Source organism: Xyrauchen texanus, chromosome 19 (assembly GCF_025860055.1).
Source record: "Xyrauchen texanus isolate HMW12.3.18 chromosome 19, RBS_HiC_50CHRs, whole genome shotgun sequence".
Classification (NCBI taxonomy): domain Eukaryota; kingdom Metazoa; phylum Chordata; class Actinopteri; order Cypriniformes; family Catostomidae; genus Xyrauchen; species Xyrauchen texanus.
Genome location: NC_068294.1, coordinates 112,857 through 135,271, shown reverse-complemented (window position 1 = coordinate 135,271; position 22,415 = coordinate 112,857). Strand labels below are relative to the sequence as shown.

The 22,415-nt window shown below is 37.3% G+C and overlaps 1 pseudogene; it reads left to right on the top strand.

Moving 5' to 3' along the window:
• The first annotated feature begins 296 nt into the window (after positions 1–296).
• Positions 297–21,668, top strand: LOC127659521 (uncharacterized; annotated as a pseudogene).
• The last annotated feature ends 747 nt before the right edge of the window (positions 21,669–22,415 follow it).

Genomic DNA, 22,415 nt, shown 5'->3' with positions numbered 1-22,415 from the left:
TTCTAACTAGAAAAGTAATCCCTCGGGTCAACATTCATTAAAAAAATGTAAAACCAGTATTGCAGCAACTAAGAATAAAACAGAGGCTAGGCTGTATTTATCACCCACAATCCCAAGGGATGGCAGAGAGGGTAAATGGTACTATCAAGGCCAAACTTAACAAAATATATGGAAGTACTAAACTCAACTGGATTGATGCTTTACCACTTGCACTAATGAGCTAAGGAAGGAAGGAGAAGGAGAGAAACTTGAACCAGATGATACGCAAGAAAGTGTGGTGAGACCAGAGACACAGGATGAAAGAGTACAGAATGTCAAAAGCTAAGAAAGAGATGCACAGGGAGCTGAGCAAAGCAGAGAAGATCAAGAGAGTGGTAGGAATGAGTCCAATAGCATGTGTGATGATCATCACATACCTACTGCATCTGGCAATGCAAGCTCAAGCTACGGCCAACAGCACTACTCAGAAATTCAACCAGAATTCCCTACAATTGATTTTTCAGCCCTCAGTCAGACCCAGTAGCAACTCAATAATAACCCCAACAGATCAAGAATCAAATAAAGAACAAAAGATATCAAAACAATGTAGAAACATTGAAAATTATATAAATAGTCATGAAAAAATTTGTAAATTAAATATTTTATGGGAAACTTTTACAGCAAGAGAGAAAGGTATGTAAAATTGCCTACTGTGTTCCAAATCACCCTTAAATAAGGTAACAGTAATTACAAATCCACATGACCACATGATCAAAAATGTGCTGAATTTAATAGAACCTTTTGTCATTTAAAAAAGCATCTTAGACCATACTGCTCAGCTGAATGTTTGGCATTTGGGTAATTCTATCCTTAAGGACCAATACAATAAACCACATTGGGGAGATTGGTGTAGATATAGGGATATTAAAGAAAACATTAAAATAAAAAAAGGAAAGGTAGAAATTCCAAAATGGTATGACATAGATTATAGCCAAGAGTATGAGTGTTATAGTAAACCTGAAGGAACTCATGATTTGGGAGAATTTACGGGAAGATGTGCTACTACTTGGAACTTAGACAAAACAAATGCTTGGCAATCAAATGTACCTGTAAGAGCCTCAGTACTCCAAGCACAAGGATTGAGAAAGGGAATAAAAATATATCCAGAAGAGTATGAAAATCAAACTATAGCATTACCTTCAATAGAGTTATATGAAGATCAGACAATAGTGGTGGCAGACTTTGTTTGGGTCTGTGGAAAAGAACAACTTATGGCTTCCTTACCACTAGGATGGAAAGGGATATGTGTTAGAGTACGATTGATTCAGGAAATTACTATGGCACAGTGGGAAGCAGGACAATTCATAAAGGAAGATAGGAATAGAATGAAGAGAGAGTATAAAACAGACCCTAATGTGATTTTAGACTCAATCGGTCAACCTAGGGGTATACCTAATTAATTTAAGGCTAGAGATGAAGTCTGTTACGATTCCCTTGTTGTCTGCCCTGTGTTTCACTTGTCTTTGTCTAAAACTACACTTCCCATGATCCCCGGCCCTCATCACTGCCAGCCCTGTGTCATTGTGCTCACCTGATTGTCGTTTGTCATCATCATGTCTCCTGTGTATATAAACCCTGTTTGTTCTCCATTCCCTTGTCGATCGTTGATGTTTTGTGGATGCTTGTCTGTCATTATTATCCGTGTGCTACGTTATGTTATCCTGCCTGTTAACCCTTTGAATGTCTTCCGTGTTTTTGTTTGATTTTTCCCATTGTGGATCTTTCCTTTGTTCCTGTTTTGTCTGTTTTCGCGTTTTCTCTTCAATAAACTGCTGCAAGTAGATCCTCGTCCCGCGTCTGCCTTCACTTGCTCATCATAACAAAGTCAAAGCAAGGTGGAGTGGATCAATTGTTGAATATAGTAAATTATATTTACTATAATCAACAAAGATTTATTAATTACACTGATGATGCTTTATCTGCTTTAGGAGAACAAGTACATGAAACAAGTAGAATGACATGGGAAAACAGACAGACTATTAATTGGTTATTGGCAGACAAAGGGGGTGTATGTGTTATGTTTGGAGATCAGTGTTGTACTTTTATACCAAATAATACTGCTCCGGGAGGAACATTTAGTGAAGTCATGGTTAAATTAAAAAACGTAATAACCGAAGTTAAATCAAATGCTGGAAGATATAATCAAATGTGGGATTGGTTTGATCTAAAGTTAGGAGCATGGGTTGCATGGTTTGTTAAATTGAGAATGTTTTGGGGAATTGCATAGTGATAGGAGGGTTAGTGTTTTGTTGTGTACTTTCTTTATTAAGGTCATTAGTTATCAAAGCCACGGTTAAGCAAATGGAATTGCTAAGATGTCAAGATAATGGGAAAGTTACAGTAGAGGTTAACCAAAGTGTATATCATCAGGATTGGATTAATAAACCAAATTGGGATTCACAAACATTGAATGAGGATTCAAGTACCTCCATTGAAGACGAAGAAGATGAATAAAAGATGGGCCATACTGTGGGTGAAAGTGCTAGCCTAACCTCTCCCCAATGAGTGACCCTCTACGATATGCAATGTATCTGGTTGAAGACATCTACATTAAAAAAAATAACTGTAATGATATGATGAATATTTTGAATATGTACTCTACAAGACTATGCAAACACAATCAAATCTGAACCAATTGCATGTTCATGCTTATAACATGCTTATATATTTCATTTAATGAATATGGAGACAGAATCTTTTACTCTACTCTTAATCTAATTTGAGTGGAGATGTTTGGTTCTGTAATCTCCACTGGAGTGCAGTAGCATAATCTGGTCATTGGTAGTGCAGTGGTGTGACTTAATTGAGTCACTATATAGCATAGCTAAAGCGGCTGAATTATGAAACTGCACTCTAGTTAAAAGAAAGTAAAGCTGTGACTCTGAAAGTCACAGAGGGGGGAATATGTGGAACATTTTTATCAATTATAATCAATGTAAACATAGTTATTTTGTACCACAGTTATTTCTGATGGTCAAACATGCAGTTTACAGTGTGTGTGTGTAGAGGCCTGGGGTCGGGATGGAATTTGTGCTCAACATAAGTGTTTGTCTATTTAGAGGCCTGTGCAGGTGCTCTCTTGACTGCTAAGAAAATATATGGTGAAGCTCTTCCACAGGTGTCTCCTGTCCACTTCCAATAATTAAGAGTCAAATAATAGGATGATGGATAATCCTGACACGTTTGGAATGTATTAGCCCCACCTTGTTAGAGGACATGTATTTAAGTGAACAAAACCCCAGAGATGCTTCAGTTGCTATGTAGACTGATCAGCTTGTTATTTCTAACAATAAAGTCCAATTTTCTGGCATCAAAACCTAAGACTTTGAGAGTGATTCTTGGCAGAAACCACAACACATCCTCATTTGCCCGGGCGGAGCCGGAGAGGATATCCCGGGAGATTACCTCCAGTGTGGATTTACTTTTTATATTAAGTTTCTGTGAAACTTGCTAAATAAACATTATCTAGCAATACTATGTACATTTTTAACTAGATATCAATAACTTTTTTGCCAATATTGTCGCTTAAAAATCCGCCTAAACTAATGTGAGGCAGAGAGCAGACTTTTTTTTTTTACGCTGTTCAGACTATTTTTTTTACGGTGTTCAGACCTACATGAAAACTGGCCTGCTAGTTAGATAAGTTATATAGCTTGTTGATTTTCACATGTAATAAAAAATGGTAGATATCTTTCTATAATTTAACAGATAGCCTTAGCCATCTATCACACAGACATGATTTTGTAGCTTCCTGTTCATGGAAAGTGTGAGAGGGTTGTCTGCATTTGGATATTCTGGTTAGACTATTCAGTGTATGGATTTATGAAGAACACACTGCTGGCTATTGTGTACTTTTTTCTGTTGAAGGAATGGATAGAGACTATGGCTCCCTGCTCAGCACCCTCAAGAGGACGCTGCTGATGAGCTTAGGTTCATAGAAGAGAAGGAATTGGCATGAGGAAATAAGCACACAGGAGGAAGATCTGCTGGACCAGGAACTACTGCAGGAACACCCGGACCATGAGAAGATGGAGGATGAGATGTAACCTGATCCCCAGCCAAGACCATCAACTGCATGTATATGTATATATATATATATATATATATATATATATATGAATGTGCATGTATTGTTTCTTTCTATTTCTCATATAACTGATACTCACAGTAAACCTGACACTGTTACTCTTATTTTAGGTGTGGCTAGCCATTCTCGCACAGGTCCCAAGTCAGCTAGAAAGCGTAAATGATTCCCTGATTTGGTTTCTTATCCCTCATACTCTGACATCGATTCACAGGCACCAAAACCTCTCCCATTTGAGAGGTTATATAATGTTTATAATTTACATTTACATTTATGCATTTGGCAGACGCTTTTATACAAAGCGACTTACAGTGCTCTTTTTACAGGGACAATCCCCCCAGAGCAACCTGGAGTTAAGTGCCTTGCTAAAGGCCACAATGGTGATGGCTGTGGGGACCAGTAATGTGCTTTAGTCCACTACACCACCACCACTCCTAATTTACTTTTCATGCTGTTTTTTACTCAGGCTGTAGTTGCTGAGATATGAAGGTTTACAAACCGTCCTAAACTGTCCGTCATATTCCAGCTACAAAGGCGCTTGAATTAAGGTGACCCCCGATGAATTCTACACATTTCTTGGGTTGCTCATTACATGGGGTTTTCAATTCTCCATGATTCCCATCATCAATGGAGAACCAAGTCAATTCAGGGCTTGTGGGCGAAGGTTCTTTTAGCAGCTCTATATGTTACCGCCCTACCACACAGGATAATCAGGATCACCATAAGAAGTTGTGTTATCTTATGGACCACCTTAAACAAAAATGCAAGCAGCACTTTCAGCCTAACCAAAATCTCGCAATAAATGAACGTTTGGTCAAGTCTATAGCTTGTCAAGATTTAAAGCCTACTCGTGGGGTTTTAAATTACGGGTAATTGCAACATCAGACTCAGGGTATATTATTTAATGTTTACACAGGTAGTCGTGATGGGCATGTCACTGACATGGTCACCAAATTAGTTGAATCGTTACTTTAGCCATCCAAAGACCAGGGCCACAATGTTTGGTTTGACAACTTTTACACATCCCCAGCTCTTATGGTTAATTTGTTAGGAATTGGAACAAATGCCTGTGGGACATGCAGGGTGAATTGTAAACTGTTTCTTGCAGAATTTAAAGAAATCAAAAGATAGGAACACAAGACAGCTCATGTGGATATGAGGTGGAGTAAGATTGAGGGGAATATACTTGTAATTCTGTGGAAGCACATGCGTTCAGTTACATGCCTCTCCAATTTCCACAATGTAAATTGCTCAACCGAAATGACTAGGTTTGTAAAAAATGATGGCGACTGGACAAAAGAAGTAGCCCTCTGTCATCAGTGATTATAACAAAAATATGTTTGGTGTTGATAGGTCAGACCAAATTATAAATTCTTATGACATCCTACAAAAAACACATTTTTTCTCCACTTCATAGACATTGCTGTTGTCAATAGTTTCATATTGTTTAAGGAATGGCAACACATTCATTCAGCACCAGGGGATGAGCGTAGACTGGTGAACTTAACCCAGATAGATTTAAGAGAAAACCTGACTCGTCAGCTGGGAGGTACTGATATTCATGCAAATTTCCCTTTGCATACACTAAAGCCTGTAGTCCCTCCTTTGCATCACTCCACACAGCCCATGTCCCTACATTTGAAGAGTCCTCTAAGATATGTTGGCTATGCTATTGGAAAAGTAGGACTGAAAATAAAACTAAAGTAGCTTGTTGCACGCCGGGGAATGTATTGGCAAAATACTTTGCTTGGTTCATGATAGGATCTGTTTTCAGTCTTGGAACTCAGCTGAGTGTGACCAGTTTCGTGAAGAGGCCTAGGTTGAGCTGTGTTTACTGGTGTTATTCTCCTCCTCCTCCTCCTCCTTTCGTTTCTCCCTCTCTTCTCTCCACAGGTATTGCAGTTGTTGAGTATTTATGAATTTATATATATTATGTTCCTGCATTCTTTATTAAAAATGCATTTACTGTAGATAGTTCAAAAGTTTGATTTTGTATGCTTTGCTGTGTAATTTGTGAGTAATTTTAATGTTCAAATTAAAATGTGTGTTTAATTGAACACATAAAATGTATATTTCAGTGTTTGTGTCCTTCAATTTCAGATGCAATCTCAATTTATTATTACAGGTGCTCAAAAGGAGTATTTGAGGAGTGGTCATGTGAAATGTATCTTAACATTCTAAATGTTTGTTTTATTCCGATTTCCCACTAATCACTAGAATGGTCATAACTTAAAAATATATTATATTTCTAATCTGTTATTCTACATTGCCCACAAAATTATGTATATTTCATACACTCCAAGTTTCCCTCTAGCTTGTAATTAAAATGAAAGTATAGTGGCCGGAGAAGATTTTTGTAAAAATTACTGTGTGAAAGCTTGTTGATAAAGTATGATTAGCCTTAAATAATCATACATATATTTATATTATTTGAAAGCCCTAGTTATTCTCTTCACTATGGTATATACAGTTCAGGTGTAATTTTGGGCTCAGGCAGGAAAGGGTTAAGGTACTCAGAAACCCTAGCTACACTAATCCATATGAGGTCACACTAACCCCCTCAACATTGGTTATGTAACTTACACATCATGATAGGACACACTCAAATAGGCAAAATGCTAAAGCTAATCCAGTTAGCTAGCAAGAAAGTCAAGGGCATTATATCAGGATTGACTCCTCATGCTTTTTGTTCATGAGCCACCATGAATTCATAGAGCATTCAGAAAGCATTGTGCGAATAAGACATTTATCCGTGATATGCCATGATATTGTGGACAAAGAAACCATCCCAATTAAATTGAAGGAACTTAACGCATTAAACTACACTATTGAACCATGCGGATCAATTTCCAAAAGAACGCAAGCCTTCATGTTATGACTTAGACTTCGGTACTTCCCAAGTGAAGAGTGTCAAACAAAACTCAATCATCCTGGTTCTAAATGGGTACTCCTTCACCTTTGGTTCTGAATTGTGACAGAAACAAGGCAGAAGGAATTCACAAGGCAGAACGGAACTGACTCTAATCAGTTTAATTTTACAAACAATCGATCGTTTTCACGAGGATTCACCCCAATAAAAACTAAATTACCCTTTACAGGTTTCTTAACCACTTAAGATAAATAAGGATGACTCTAAAACATGAACAATTGTAGAAGAGTCCACGAGTACTGAAACATCCCAAGAATCCTCAATGCAAGAAGGCTTACTGAATAATTAATGCACCAGTGCTTTAGCTTTGACGGAAGTGTTGTTGTTATTTGTGTTTGGCTTATTCTGCTTGTTTTCCAGTGATTGCAGATGTTTGCTTCCACTTCAAACGTCTTCAATCGAAAGAGGGATATGTTGGATTATACATGCAGAAGAATTGAAACAACATGATTTGAATCTAGGATTTACCCTTTTAATCCTGGAATTCCTCATAATCAAAGTATTGAACTGACGGCCTGTTTTTGAACAATAAAATGGTCAAGACACTCTAAACAACCTAATTTAAAGCAAATGTGTCATGGGTCAGAAAGGCCCTCAGCCAGACTTTCTGAACTTCCACACAGAGTCAAAGCATACTTTTCCTTGATAAGTCTCCAAAAGACCATCAGATTTGCATAACTCGAATACTAAGACATTTCATCTTAATCCAGGAACATTTTACACAAAGTCACAGTACTTTACCGATTCAGCCTTCTAAAATGTACAGAATGCATTTAAATCCACGATTTATACAAGACCTAGTCTTGCTAGGTAATTCTGAAAATGTCTTTGAACTGTGGTAACTTGTATAACTGACAAATTAATGATTATAGCCTGATGTACCTATTTAAAATGTGTGTATTTTATCCATGTGGTATAAACAAGGAATTAACCAGCATGATTTGTACATAGGGATTTTCATGATTTGTTACTGTGGCAGGGCGAAGGGCGGGGCCGGGTCGTGATTATACACACCCGGTCCCTTATCAGGCTAATCAAGCCTCCGAGAGGGATAAAGGCCGACTGCGGAGGATTGTGCGGGAGAGAGAGATAGTTTACGGACATGTCCGTCATATGTGTGTATGTTGTCTTTTGTTTCAGTTTATTATTAAACTATTATTTATGTTGAAAAGCCGGTTCTCGCCTCCTCCTTTCCATTGACTGCTTTACCTACACGTACAAATATTAATGAAAGACTGTCAAATTTGATAAGCAAACGCTCGCTTGGTTACATGGAGGAAGCTGATGACAATGAATATCATTTCTCTTGTACCATTCTTCAAAGCTGTACCTAAATCCGTGTTATATTATTTCCAATAAGCCATGAGAATAATATCAATTCAATAAGTGAATTAATCATAATTCACTTATTAAAGCTAATTCCTTACAGTACAAATTGTGAGCGGATACGTTGTATTATGATTTTAATGGTGGAGATTAATCTAGTTATTTGTCATTTACAGTGCATCCAGAAAGTATTCCCAGCGCTTCACTTTTACCACATTTTGTTATGTTACAGCCTTATTCCAAAATGGATAATATTCATTATTTTCCTCAAAATTCTACAAACAAAACCCCATAATTACAATGTGAAAGAATTTTGTTTGAAATCTTTACAAATTTATTACAAATAAAAACGAAAAATATCACATGTACATAAGTATTCACAGCCTTTGCCATGACACTCAAAATTGAGCTCAGTTGCATCCTGTTTCCACTGATCATCCTTGAGATGTTTCTACAACTTGATTGGAGTCCACCTGTGGTAAATTCAGTTGATTGGACATGATTTGGAAAGGTTCTTCCAACAGGACAATGACCCTAAGCACACAGCCAAGATAACAAAGGTGTGGCTATGGAACAACTCTGTGAATGTCCTTGAGTGGCCTAGCCAGAGCCCAAACTTGAACCCGATTGAACATCTCTGGAGAGATCTGAAAATGGCTGTGCGCCGACGCTCCCCATCCAACCTGATGGAGTTTGAGATGTCCTGCAAAGAAGAATGGGAGAAACTACCCAAAAACAGGTGTGCAAAGCTTGTAGCATCATACTCAAAAAGACTTGAGGCTGTTATTGGTGCCAAAGGTGCTTCAACAAAGTATTGAGCAAAGACTGTGAAATACATGTGATTTCATGTAAATTTGCAAAGATTTCAAACAAACTTCTTTCACGTGGTCATTATGGGGTATTGTTTGTAGAATTTTGGAGGAAAATAATGAATTTAATCCATTTTGGAATAAGGCTGTAACATAACAAAATGTGGAAAAAGGGAAGCGCTGGGAATACTTTCCGGATGCACTGTATCTAATTTATAATGGTTGTCGAATTCCATTATACATTTCATTACCTAATAATGTACAATAAGGACAGTCTAATTTAGTTCATAGCTCACATATTTTCATACCCTAAATTCCCTTCTAAATGTCAAATACCAAATATCTTACATCAGCATAAAAGTGGATAATATCTCCCAGGGTAAGCATGTATAAGGAGAAAAGGAGAGTCTCTATAACTAATCCCTGTGGCATTACATACTTAACTTTTGTTTGATTTTACAATTTTGATTACACATTCAAAGTGGTAGCAGTCTGCTAAATAGGGCCTAAACCATGCTTATGCAAGTTCACTAATGCCAACATAATTCTCCACCCTATTCAAGAGAATGTCATGATCTATCATCTCGAAGGCAGCACTAAGATCTAAAAGCACTAGAAGAGAAATGCAGCCGCGATCAGATGATAAGAGCAAGTCATTTACTCTGATAAGCGTAGTCTCTGTACTGTGATGAGGCCTAAATTCAAAATTAGGTTCATGTATACAATTTCAATGTAGAAATTAACATATTTGAGAGGATACTACCTTTTCTAGTATTTTTGACATAAACGGGAGATTTGAAATCGGTCTATAATTAGTCAGTTTTCCAGGATCAAGTTGTGGCTTCTTCATAAGCGGTTTGATAACTGCCATTTTAAAGTTTCTTGGGACATGTCCTAAGCATAGCGAGGAGTTAATAATATTAAGAAGAGGTGCTGAAATTACAGGCGATACCTCTTTTAAGAGCTTAGTTGTTATAGGATCTAACAAACATGTTGTGGCTTTTGATGTTTCGATAAGTTTTGTTAGCTCTTCATGACCTATGACAGTGAAGGATTGAAGTTGCACGTGATGAAAATTATTAGACACTGTTTTCTGAGGTGCTATGACAGATGACTGCATAATTCCAAATTTATTTCTGATCATTTCAGTTTTATCTGTAAGGAAATTCATGAAGTCATTACTCTTGTGCTGCAATGTAATATCTGGTTCTGTTAAGGCTTTATTCCTAACCAATTAAGTCACAGTACTGATAAACCCCTAGGATTTGTGTGGTTATTTTCTATGAGTTTACTAAAATATGCTGACCTGGCAGCTTTTAGTGCTTGTCTGTAGCTACAGACACTATCCTTCCATGCACCAAGAAATACTTATAATTTTGTATTTTTCCACATGCGCTCCATTTTCCGAGCTGCTCTCTTGAGAGCATCAGTGTGATAATTGTACCATGGTGCAGGGCTTATTTCTTTAATTTTCTTTAATCGAAGTGGGGCAACACTATCAAGAGTGCTAGAGAAGACTGCATTTATATTTTTGTTATTTCATCAAGTTCCTCTGGGCTTTGGGGTTTATTGAGTGTATGAGATAGATCTGGAAGATTATTAGTGAAGCTATCTTTAGTGGTTGAAAGAATAGTTCTACCTGAACGATAGCGTGGTGTAGATTGAGTAACATTAGCTGATTGCAGCATACAAGAGACAAGGTAATGTCATCGCTCTGCTACAGAATTTCTATATTATCAACATCAACTCCATATGACAGAATTAAATCTAGCGTATGATTATAGTGATGAGTTGGTCCTGTTACATTTTGTCTGACTCAATGAAAATAATACATTTGCATTAGCATTTATCGATATTTTCATTACCTATTTTAATGTTGAAGTCACCAACAATTAAAGCTCTATCAACAGTAGCTACAAGATCTGATAAAAAATTTGCAAATTCACCAAGGAAATCAGAATAAGACCCGGGTTATGTATACGTTGTAGCAAGGACAAAAGACGACAGAGATTTTTTATTTATATCTGACGGTGTCACATTAAGCATTATTAGTTCAAAAGACTTACATTTATACCCTGTCCTCTGAGTAACACCAAAAACTTCACTGTAAATTGTAGCAACACCTCCTCCTCGACCCTTCAGATGAGGTTCATGTTTATAACAATAACCTGGGGGAGTAGATTCATTTAATCTGATATATTCATCCGGTTTAAGCCAGGTTTCTGTCAAACAGAGCACATCCAATCTATGATCTGTAATAATTTCATAAAAAATTAGTGCGTTTGTAGAAAGAGATCTAATGTTTAGTAGCCCTATTTTTATATGATGTGTATTTTTAATGTGTTTGTTTTGTTCAAGTTTGACCTTAATCAAGTTTTTTTCTAAATTATTTAGTGAGGGTTTTGTGTTTGATAGTTCGGGGAACAGACACAGTCTCTATGAGATATCTAGGAGATACTGTCTCTATGTGTTGTAGTTTATGTGACCTTTGTGACGTCTCAAGGCAGCTAGCAGACATTCGGATTAACCAGTTTGTCTGCTTCCTGACCTGGTCCCCAGTTAGTCAAATACTATCATTATTAAGACTATGAGCCAAATTACTAGAGAGAAGAGCGGCACCTTCCCTGGAGGGATAGTAATAAACTGATAAAATAAAGACCTGACTCTTTAGCAGCTCAGGTCTACCCCAAAAACTCTTCCAATTATCTATAAATCCTATTTTATTCTTCTTAATTATTAATATATGCTTTAGTCCTAACCAATTTAGCAACAGTACTGAATAATCACTAGGAGTGTTGTGATTATTTTCAATGAGTTTTCTATAATATACTAACCTGACTGTTAGTACAGAGATCCTTCCATGCATAGCAAAATACCCCTAATTTTTTATTCTTCCACTTGCGCTGCATTTTCTGAGCTGAAAGCATGAGTGTGATCATAGTACCATGGTGAGTGGCTTTTTCTTCAATTTTCTTCAATAAAAGGGGGCGACACTATCAAGAGTGCTAGAGAAGATTGTATTTATGATTTCTTAAGTTCATCTAGACCGTTTTGCTTTCTGATGTTTCACCAAGAAAATCTGAGCACGGCCCAGGTGATCAATATACTTTAGCAAGGGCAATAGACAACAGAGATATTTTATTTATACCTGACGGTGTGACATAACATAACACCCCAACATTGTCCCCCCTCACCATTCTAAACAGCACTGTGGTAGCAGTGGAGTCATTCAGGTTCCTGGGCACTACCATTTCACAGGACCTGAAGTGGGAGATACACATCGACTCCATTGTGAAAAAGGCCCAGCAGAGGTTGTACTGCCTTCGCCAGCTGAGGAAGTTCAACCTGCCACCAGTGCTGCTGAAACAGTTCTACTCAGCAGTCACTGAGTCTGTCCTCTGCACTTCAATAACTGTCTGGTTTGGTGCAGCTTCGAAATCAGACATCAGAAGACTACAAAAGGACAGTTCGGTCTGCTGAGAGGATTATTGGTTGCCCCCTGCCCCCCCTTCAAGAACTATACACTTCCAGAGTGAGGAAAAAGGCTGGTAAAATCACTCTGGACCCCACTCACCCTGCCCAATACCTTTTTGAACTGTTGCCTTCTGGCTGGCACTTCAGAGCTCTGAGCACCAGAACCATCAGACACAGGAACAGTTTTTTCCTCAGGCCATCCATCTAATGAACAATGAAATTGCCCCATTGAGCAATAATTATGTGCAATACACAGTTTAATTTTAATTTTAATTTATATTATCCAACATATCCACTCTGCCATTACTTACATTGCTCTGTACATAATATACAGTTTTTTGTTCTTTATATAACAGATTGTATTAGATTTGCACTACGTGTGTGTATGTGGGTATGTATGAAGGTGAGTGTATGTACGTATATGTATAATTATTTATTTTGTGTTCTTTTTTGTTTTTAATTACCTATGTCTTGCTGCTGTTTTTGGTATTGTTTGTATTGTTGTAGACTGGAAGCTCCTGTCAGCTAGACAAATTCCTTGTATGTGTAAGCATACTTGGCAATAAAGCTGATTCTGATTCTGATTCTGATAAGCATTATCAGTTCAAAAGACTTACATTTATAAGTGGTGTCTGTGGCAGATTCCGACCGTGAGGTTCTGCCTTCAAATCAGGAGGCTTACAGACAGAGATCACATCCCGTTACAGACAATCAACACATAATTGGACTGATACAGGATGGTTTCAAGACCACTGAGGGACATTTTAACGCCATTGAGGGCCATATTAATGCCATTGAGAGGCATTTCAACAAAGTTAAGGAGCATTTTGATACCGTTGAGAAGAAGCAGGATGATTATAAACAATCTGTGATGGCCAAACTATAACAACAAGGTATCTGGATTAAACAAGTAATAGTCAAGCAGTGATCAAAACCTGACAATGGACTTGTTAAAAGCGGGTCATACTCATGCTTAAAAATAAACTTGGGCGAGTTGTAAAAATGTAATTTTTTAAAACATTTTGTTCCCTCAACATTTATTCCTAGTGTATGTTGTTTTAGTTTGGTTGTAATAGTTTAGTTTGGTTGTAACAAAATGTTTTGTTACTGTTTTTATTTTTACTGTATGGGGGAATAGTTTTATTTCCTTAGTTGTTTCCTTTGTTATTTTAAGTGTACGTGTGGATTAAATAAAAAAAAACATCTGATTTAAAAATGCCAATACGTTGTTGGGAGTCAGATGGTTGTTATCCAGGGCCAGCAGCAATGTCTAGACGATGCGACAACAGTGAGATCCCCCTTGAACAGTGCAGCAACACAGAAACATTGCTCTATTTAATTCAGACAATGGAGGAGATGAATAGATCTGAGTCTACAACTGGTACAATATTGGAATTATTAAACATTGTGAGATCAATGTCAGACGATCAACCAGAACCAGATCCAAATTCAGCATTAGATAGCATTTTACATTTTTTACAGGTGGGCGAGGGTACATCCTACAATACCACAAATGTGATTAAACCGAAATGATATTGACAAGCATGTAAGAGAGGGTATGATATTGGTGGTTATACTGTGGTCCCGACACTCAGATTCAATAGTTTGGAAATACGTCGGCATATAAATCTGTGTGTGTGATATCTGCCACAGACTTAGCAGCCTAAACTATATTTTTGCAGGATATTTTGTCCGAAATATTGTAGTTTTCCAGACTGTTGGCTGGGGATGACGGGTTAATTAACATAACATTGAGAGGTCCTAGTCTAACCACTGATGTTAACACTGTCTTGTCACCTAGCAATGATTACAGTGTGGATGTCTTCACAAATCAGATTGAAAAGATAATGCAAAGTAACTGATGTGTGGGTTGATGATAGTTTGGATCTAAATGTGACTATAGCAAGGAGTAAACAAGAGGGTGTGGTTTGAAAGAGACGTGATCTTGCCCATAACAAAGTGATCATCAGAAACAGGATGAATCTGTTCTGCCCCATCAACACTTCAAATAATCTGTGTTTTGCAATCTGCTTGGCACATTTTCTAAACCCTCAAAAACCACACACGGATCTGCGGCGAACAGATAACAGCATAAGATAGGGTTTAATGATATCACACAATTTGAACAGATGTTAGACATTAAATAATGGTATTCCATAGGTCATGCACTGTTGTGTTGGAGAAGTATACGTCCAATGACGCACAACATCACAAGACAGTGTTCTTGTACCTGCACAATAGCCACTATTTAATGATTAACCCTCTGGGGTCTGACGGTGTTTTGGACCCTGGAGAAGTTTGACATGCCTTGACATTTGTGCTTTTTTCAGTTACTTAAGGACACATTAATGGCTAAAGTCTTTTTGAGAAAATAACGTTTATGCATGGTTTTTGAAAAAACAACATTTTTAAATCATTGAAATAAGCCCATATAACAAATACTAAACATTTGTCCACAAGAACTTTGAGAACTGGATCTTGTAGCCTAGAGCGTTTGCTACAAAATGATGTGAAAACCATCCTGATCACTCATTCATACAAATCAATATAGTACTTTAACTTTTGTAAGACACATTTCTTGTTGAAAGCTCATATGCGAGGAGGCATGAACTAACATGAATATTGATGTAATTCACACGAATATTGAGGTAATTCACACCTGAGGACACAAAAGACCCCTCCCCTGGGCCTATCAATGAGGAATGTGACAGAAAGAGAATGAATGTGAGGAGACTAAATGATCAAAATCAAGTTTTAAGTTAAAAGAAGTTACATAAAAGTTTCATCTTTAATTAAAGACTTTACATCATTTTAGACCTACACTACCATTTAAATGTTTTAGAAGAAGTCTCTTCTGCTCACCAAGACTGCATTTATTTGATCCAAAATAGAGTAAAAACATTGTGTGATCTCATTTTACAATTTAAAAGAACAGTTTTCTATTTTAATATATTGTAAAATGCAATTTGTGATCAAAGTGGAATTTTCAGCATCATTACTGCTGTCTTCAGTGTCACATGATCCTTCAGAAATCATTATAATATGCTGATTTTCTAATATGAGCATATTTAAAGTGCATTTTACTCATTTAACCCTAACACATATTTGCAAGCACAAGCATTGATGATAATGAGGCAGCATAAACACTAGATCAAATATATTTTAAACATTCATATAATTTTATATCATAATACGTACCATATTTATATCATACAGCATACAATTTAAATACCTGCTTTAGCCTAAACAGCATTTAAATGTAACTAAAACTTGCTTATTAGGATATATTTCAAATGTCAATACTCTGAATCCTCTCTGGCAAGTCTGGAAACAGTCCCACTAGTAAAATATGTACATGTTTATATAAAATAGCATGTCAACTAATGAAAACTAAATGACTTACTCATCCAAAATGTTATCAAGTCAAGTCAAGTCAATTTTATTTGTATAGCGCCTTTCACAACACACATCGTTTCAAAGCAGCTTTACAGATTATCAGCATTAACAGACGATAAAACTGTAATGTCTATAAAGTCGATTAATCATCATTGTGTAATTTAGATAAAATACGATTTTTAATAGTGTTTCAAAATAATTAAATGATAATTGTATTAATAACCCCAGTGAGCAAGCTGTAGGCGACTGTGGCAAGGAACACAAAACTCCATAAGATGTAGATTAATGGAGAAAAATAACCTTGGGAGAAACCAGACTCACTGTGGGGGCCAGTTCCCCTCTGGCTAACATTATGAATGTAATGTAAATATTAATTATGTATAGGTAAAATCATGGTTTAAAATTATTAAACTAAGTGTTAAGGGTCAGTGATTTAAACATCAATTGTGTTTGAACTGTAAGATGAATGACCAAAGTCTTTGATCCTCTGCTGAATCAAGTCTCTCTTCAAAATACAAATGTTCATCGGAGTCCCGCTCTGCTGGTGGGTGTGATCACATTACCTATAATGAGATAAGCCTATAAAAAATGTACAGTGCTTTGTTTCATACAGATTACATTGCAGGATAATATTTGTTTTAAATTTGAATTGTTTTATTTAAAAGTAGAAGCTTAAATTGAAGAAAAAGCCACTCACCATGGTACAATGATCACACTCATGCTCTCAGCTCAGAAAATGCAGCGCAAGTGGAAGAATAAAAAATGAGGTAGAAAGTTAAGCTTTCTTTAGACATATGTTTCATGTGATAAATATTTGCAGAGTTTCAGTTCATTTTTTTCAGAAATATGCTCGTAAACACGGAGACAGCTGAAAGCTCACCCTTTTTATTTTCTTTATTTTACGAAAGCACAAGGTTTTGTTGTTATTGTGAGTGTACAAAAATAAAAGTAGACCCTTTATAGTCTCTAATGATGTCTTAAACTTATCTGTATGCCCCAAAATGAGTATTTTAAGTTGTTTCAGCTGTAATGATGAAAATATCCAGCAGGACGCGCCAGCATGTCCGTCGACCCCAGAGGGTTAAGAAGTTGAATGCGTTCATAGGCACTCCATATGGTGTGACTACTGCTACCAGGGTTTTACTAACCAAAGAGATCATCGTTGCAAATATGTCTGTGATATCAGCAATGGTCCTGATTGTTATAAGACCTCATAAAAAATAGCAAAGCTGCGACTGTTTTTAGTACTGCAAATCTGATTTAAACGTTCATAAGCAACCGCAAGTAGGTCAACAGTTTGCACAGTGCCGTTACTGCCAAAAATTTAATAGACGTTAACATGTCAGTGCCACCAACCCCAAAACACACAAGTGTGCAGCTAAACGGTATATCCATTGTGGAGAGGAATTGATTAAGTGTAAATCAATGCTTTATACAACCAATAAAGCTAGAGGCACCTAGCAACAAGTACATATTCTATGATTTTGAGACGCAATATGTAAATGGTAAACATGCTGAAACTTTGTTTCCGCTATTACATTTAAAGGGGAGGAGTTCACAGTCACTGGTCCAGACTGTATATAACAACTTGTTAAAAGGTTTAGACATCCACGTTATCAGATTTTTGCATGGATTACCCACAAAGCTTCTGGTTTTGATAACTTTATACTTTTGGAAAATTTGACAAAAGCAGGGCTCACACTTAAAATCCCTATGCAAGTGTCAGGCATGTGATCAGCCAAAGACAAAAAGAAGGAAGGAAGGCTGCAACACCAGTGCTGCTTTAAATCTAACTTGCGCAGAGAAAGGTTATTTTCCGCACAATTTCAACAGATTAGGCATCTGCTTTCTATTTTTATCGCGATTAAACTGCATGCATTTTTCAGTGCGCACCCATTTTTCTCCTCTGTGTTACACAGATTATTGCATCGATCTCAAAGCACCGCTTGTCAATAACAACCAACAACAACAAACAATTGTGTGAGGGATTCACATCAATCTCAAACCCTCACCGCTCAGGAACAACCAACAACAAAAAACATCCGCTCATGTTATTTCTTCCTGCATTGCATGTCACATGTTTACAATAGTCTCCTCCATCAGCAGTGAGGGACTCAAATGTGATAAATGTAAGGAATTAGTCAGGCTGAGAAGGTTAATGAGTTAGAGACACGCATCTGAAATCTAGTGGAGGTCAGTGAGAAAGAAAAGCCGGTAGATACTGTTTTGGATGCGGGCAGTACAGAGAGCAACACACACACTCTGGTTCTGGCTGTAGAGCCCCTGCAGCAGGGCATTTGGGTGACGTCTCGGCAGCATACTCGCTCAGCAAAGAGACACCACTCTCCCGTCCCTGGCGGAGAACCTCACCTGGACCCTCAACACCAGCTCTATTGTCAAGAAAGCCCAGCACATCTCTCACCCCTCATCCTCACTACATTCTACAAAGGGACAATTGAGAGCATCCTGAGCAGCTGGATCACTGCCTGGTTTGGGAATTGCACCATTTCGGACCGCAAAGCCCTGCAGAGGATAGTGAGGACAGCTGAGAAGATCATCAGGGTCTCTCTTCCCTCCATCAAAGACTTTTACCAAAAGCACTGCATCTTCAAAGCAACCAGCATTGTGGGTGACCCCATGGCGAGACTGTGTAACAGCTTATTCCCCCAAGCCATCAGACTCCTCAATACACAGAGACTGGACTGACACACACACACACACGTGTCCTGAGTTGCACTTGAATTATTGTCACTTTATACCTGGCTGCTACCTCAACAACTGCTATGTCCATAGAACAATATCTCATAGTATATTATGTTTACATTTGGCATTTTTAGAAACTGTCATCTTTTTGCACTACTGTGTACTGGTCGGCGCTGCACTGTCTCTCACTGTCTCTCACTGTGCGTATTGTCCTGTTCATTTTTAGTCATTTATTGTACTGTCCCCTACTTTTTGCACACGTTTGCACGTAGGTATGTTATTTAGCCTGTGTAGTCTCATGTGGTTCTATGTTTGTACTATGTTGTTTTATGTAGCACCATGGTCTTGGAGGAACATTGTCTCGTTTCACTGTATACTGTACTAACTGTATATGGTAGAACGACAATAAAACCCACTTGACATGACTTGACTTCAACATTCACATAGATGATGAAAATGATACATTGGGATTAGCATTTATCGATATTATCAACTCTCTTGGAGTCAGTCAAAATGTAGCAGGACCAACTCATTGCCAAAATTATACGCTAAATTTAATTTTGTCATATGGGGTTGATGTTGATAATATAGAAATTCTACCACAGACCAATGACATCTTGGATCAATGCCTCGTCTCTTGTATGCTGCAATCAGCTAATGTTACTCAATCTACATCACGCTATTGTTCAGGTAGGACTATTCTTTCGACCATTAAAAATAGCTTCACTAATAATCTTCCAGATCTATCTCATACACTCAGTAAACCCCAAAGCCCAGAAGAACTTGATGAAATAACAAAAATATAAATGCAGTCTTCTCTAGCACTCTTGATAGTGTCGCCCCACTTCGATTAAAGAAAATTAAAGAAATGAGCCCTGCACCATGGTACAATGATCACACTCATGCTCTCAAGAGAGCAGTTCGGAAAATTGAGCGCATGTGGAAAAATACAAAATAATAAGTATTTCTTGGTGCATGGAAGGATTGTGTCTGTAGCTACAGACCAGCACAAAAAGCTGCCAGGTCAGCATATTTTAGTAAACTCATAGAAAATAACCACAAAACTCCTAGGGGTTTATCAGTACTGTGGCTAAATTGGATAGGAATAAAGCCTCAACAGAACCAGATATTAAGAGTAATGACTTCATTAATTTCTTTACAGATAAAATTGAAATAATCAGAAACAAAATTGGAATTATGCAATCAACTGTCATGTTCATTTCTACAGAGAAATAGTATATACGAACAATTTCAGTCAGGATTTAGGCCTCATAACAGCACAGAGACTGCACTTATCAGAGTTGACTACAAATGACTTGCTCTTATCATCTGATTGCGGCTGCATTTCATTTCTAGTGCTTTTAGATCTTAGTGCCGCATTCAACACGATAAATCACAACATTCTCTAAAATCGGCTAGAGAATTATGTTGGCATTTGTGGAGTTGCATTAGCATGGTTTAGGTCATATTTAGCAGGCCGCTACCACTGTAAATGTAACCACTGTAAATTAGGAATTATCAAAAGTAGAATATGGATTGCCACAGGGATCAGTTTTAGGGCCTCTTCTTTTCTCCTTTTATATGCTTCATCTGGAAGATATTATCAGGAATCATGGAATAAGTTTCTACTGCTATGCCGACTATACACAACTTTATATTTCTTCAAAACCTGATGAGATTTCGCAATTCTCCAAATTAGTAGAGTGTATCAATTAAATAAAAGATTAGCTGGCCAGAAATTTCCTTCTACTCAATTCTGACAAAAAACTCTAAAAATAAGCCACTACAATATAATTTGACTCTCGATGGATGTACTGTTACATCATCTTCAACAGCGAAGAACTTTGGTGTTATATTTTATACCAATCTGTCCTTTGAAAATCATTTTAACAATGTTTGTAGAACAGAATTCTTCTTTCTTCAAGAAATATTGCTAAATTAAGGCACATGCTCTCTGTTGCTGATGCTGAAAATCGAATTCATGCGTTCATGACCTCAAGACTAGATTATTGTAATGCATTAGTGGGAGGACGTCCAGCAAGATCAATAAATAAACTTCAATTGGATCAAAATGCAGCAGCCAGAGTGCTAAAGAGAGCCAAGAAATTTGATCATATTAGCTCCATTTTATCATCGTTACATTGGCTAGCTGTTAAATTCCGTATTAATTTTTAAATTCTGTTTACTATGTACAAAGCTTTGAATGGTCTATCTCCGCAGTACTTAAGTGACCCTTCTACCACGCTATATTCCATCACGTTCATTACGATCACAAAATTCGGGCCTGTTAACTCTTTCCCCGCCAAACACTGAATTTTCCGTTTTATGAAAAAACGCTTCCCCGCCAAACACAGAATTTTCCGGGTTTCCGTGTTTTAGGTGTTATACGGTAAGGAAGACCCCTCCGCATGTTTTGAAAGAGTATGCAACTCTTTGATCAAAGAAACAGACTGCGATCGTCTCAAACATGAAGAAGTGGAGTATCAGACATAAACATGCCTTTTTATCAGCTTTTTGTCTGAAATGTTGTTTTTTGACAAAACCGACCTCTGTTCAAGTCGCAATAAAAAAAGAACAAATGAAGATAAAAAAAAGCAGAGGCTCAGATCTCTATTGTGATATATAGCATCTTCATATATTCATGGAAGAAAATATTCTGCGGGCCATTAAAGTTTAGCAAAAATCGTCAAAAACCCTGGCGGTGGCTGGCAACTTTTTTTTAAAAACGCTGGCGGGGAAAGAGTTAATGGTTCCTAGAATATCAAAATCCACAAAAGGAGGTAGATCCTTTTCATATTTGGCTCCTAAACTATGGAATAGTCTCTCTAACACTGTTCGAGATGCAGACACACTCCCTCAGTTTAAGTCTAGACTAAAGTCTCATCTATTTAGCCAGGCATACACCTAATTTATCCTCCAACCCACAATTAGGCTGCTTTAGTTTAGTCTGCCGGAACCAGAAATCAGTCACATTGTTCATGATTTATATCTCTGCAATAAATTGAATGGCATCTATGCTTATATTATTTTATTCGTTTCCCTGTCACAACCTCGGAACTCCTATCCTCAGGTCACCAGAACCGGTTGGATCCAGCACCATTCCTGCTTCTTGTTGGACTCCACTGCTATGCGTCGCTGAATGATGATGACTAAATGCAGCCGGTGCCAGCCAAACATCACTTCAGTCTATTATGATTGACTTCAGAGGATGAACTGATGCCAACTCCAACCATAAGACATGGGATACTGAATATGCCATTGTCTGAACCTTGGATTAAGGATGGACCACACCAAACCTCACCGAAATTACCGGCCAGGTGGAACTGCGATCCACCTCACATTTACATTTACATTTATTCATTTGGCAGACGCTTTTATCCAAAGTGACTTACAAAAGAGGAAAACATAAGCAAATCATCTTAAGGAGATAGAGGTACGAAAAGTGCCATACTACAAAGTTTCACTATCATCAGAATAGTATACAAAACAGATTTAAGTGCAACAAGAATTGTAAAATTTTAAATTTTAAATTTTTTTTGTGACTGGTTAAGTGCTCTTGGAAAAGATGTGTTTTTAGCCATTTTTTGAAGATAGAGAGTGAGTCAGCTTCACGGATTGAGTTGTGAAGGTCATTCCACCAACGTGGTATGATGAA